The sequence below is a fragment of the Arachis ipaensis genome, chromosome B4 (genome assembly GCF_059453495.1).
Source record: "Arachis ipaensis isolate K30076 ecotype BB chromosome B4, ASM5945349v1, whole genome shotgun sequence".
NCBI lineage: Eukaryota > Viridiplantae > Streptophyta > Magnoliopsida > Fabales > Fabaceae > Arachis > Arachis ipaensis.
In genome coordinates, this window is record NC_142439.1 from 66,963,874 (window position 1) to 66,966,329 (window position 2,456).

General features: G+C 30.8%; 1 non-coding gene across 1 annotated transcript; it reads left to right on the forward strand.

The window, feature by feature from the left end:
- Window positions 1–360: 360 nt before the first annotated feature.
- Window positions 361–468, forward strand: LOC148567769 (small nucleolar RNA R71). Its single transcript, XR_015882629.1, has one exon. It is a non-coding gene; the product is annotated as a small nucleolar RNA R71 (small nucleolar RNA).
- Window positions 469–2,456: the final 1,988 nt, after the last annotated feature.

A 2,456-nucleotide genomic window follows, 5' to 3' on the forward strand; every position in this document is an offset into this window, starting at 1 on the left:
GTTCTCAGGATCATAAGCTTCTTCTTCAGCAGATGCCTCTTGAGTACTGTTAGATGCGACTTGCATTCCATTCAGACTCTGAGAAATCATATTGACTTGCTGAGTTAATATTTTATTATGAGCCAATATGGCATTCAGAGTATCAATTTCAAGAACGCCCTTCTTCTGAGGCGTCCCATTACTCACAGGATTCCTCTCAGAAGTGTACATGAACTGGTTATTAGCAACCATGTCAATGAGTTCTTGAGCTTCTGCGGGCGTTTTCTTTAGATGAATGGATCCACCCGCAGAAGTATTCTATGACATCTTAGCTAATTCAGATAGACCATCATAGAATATATCCAGGATGGTCCATTCTGAAAGCATGTTAGAAGGACACTTTTTGGTCAGTTCCATATATCTCTCCCAAGCTTCATAGAGGGATTCACCTTCTTTCTGTCTGAAGGTTTGAATATCCACTCTAAGCTTACTCAGCTTTTGAGGAGGAAAGAACTTGGCTAAGAAAGCTTTGACCAGCTTATCCCATGAGTTCAGGCTATCCTTAGGTTGAGAGTCTAACCATATTCTAGCTCTGTCTCTTACAGCAAATGGGAAAAGCATGAGCCTGTAGACTTCAGGATCTACTCCATTAGTCTTAACAGTATCACAGATCTGCAAGAATTCAGTTAAGAACTGAAAAGGATCTTCAGATGGAAGTCCATGAAACTTGCAGTTTTGCTGCATCAGAGAAACTAATTGAGGTTTCAGCTCAAAATTGTTTGCTCCAATGGCAGGAATGGAGATGCTTCTTCCATGTAAATTGGAATTAGGTGCAGTAAAGTCACCAAGCATCCTCCTTGCATTATTATTATTTTCGGCTGCCATCTCCTCTTCCTGTTCGAAAATTCCTGTAAGGTTGTCTCTGGATTGTTGTATTTTAGCTTCTCTTAGTTTCCTCTTCAGAGTCCTTTCAGGTTCAGGGTCTGCTTCAACAAGAATGTTCTTGTCCTTGCTCCTGCTCATATGAAAAAGAAGGGAACAGAAAATAATAATAGGAATCCTTTTTACCACAGTATAGAGGTTCCCTTGTGTGAGTAGAAGAAAAGAAGATTAATAATGAAGAAGAGAAGAATTCGAACTCAGAGGAGAAGAAGGGGTTCGAATTTTGGGTGAGGAGAAGTGTTAGTAGATGAATAAATAAATAGAAGGACATGAGAGGTGAGAGGATTTTCGAAAAATAAATTTTGAAAAAGAGTTAATAATTTTCGAAAATTAAGATAAAATTAAAATTAAAATTAAAATTTAAACAATTAATTAATTAAAAAGAATTTTTGAAAAAGAGGGAGGTATTTTCGAAAATTAGAGAGGGGTAGTTAATTAGGTAGTTTTGAAAAAGATAAGAAACAAACAAAAAGTTGATTAGTTAGTTGAAAAAGATTTGAAATTCAATTTTGAAAATATAAGAAGATAAGAAGTTAGAAAAGATATTTGAAAAAGATAGAATAAAAAGATATTTTTGAAAAGATATTATTGAAATTAGTTTTGAAAAAAATTTGATTTTTAAAATCACAATTAATGACTTGATTCATAAGAAATCACAAGATATGATTCTAGAACTTAAAGTTTGAATCTTTCTTAACAAGTAAGTAACAAACTTGAAATTTTTGAATCAAAACATTAATTTATGATGTGATTTTCGAAAATTATGAGATAAAATTAAGAAAAAGATTTTTGAAAAATATTTTTAAAATTTTCAAAAATAAATAAGAAAAATGAAAAAGATTTGATTTTTGAAAAAGATTTTGAAAAGGATAAGCTTTTTAAATTGAAAATTTGATTTGACTCATAAGAAACAACTAGATTTTAAAATTTTTTGAAAAAGTCACTCCAAATTTTCGAAATTTATGAGTGAAAAAGGGAAAGATACTTTTTTGATTTTTGAATTTTTAATGATGAAAGAGGAAAACATGAAAAAAACTCATAACATAAAAATTATGAATCAAAACACACAATGCATGCAAGAACACTATGAATGTCAAGATGAACACCAAGAACACTTTGAAGATCAAGATGAACATCGAGACTTATTTTTGAAAAATTTTCAAGAAAAGAAAACATGCAAGACACCAAACTTAGAAATTTTTCATGTATAGACACTATGAATGCAAGAATGCATATGAAAAACAAGAAGAGACACAAAACAAGAAAATATGAAGATCAAACAAGAAGACTGGCCAAGAACAACTTGAAGATCATGAAGAACACTATGAATGCATGAATTTTTGAAAAATGCATAATAAATTTTTAGAAAAAATGCAATTGACACCAAACTCAAGACTCAAACAAAAAAAAAACACAAAATATTTTTTATTTTTATGATTTTATAAATTTTTTTTTTCGAAAATTATTTGAAGAAGAAAAATAAGGATTTCAAAATTTTTAATATGAATTCTAGGAATCTTGCACTCTTAGTCTAA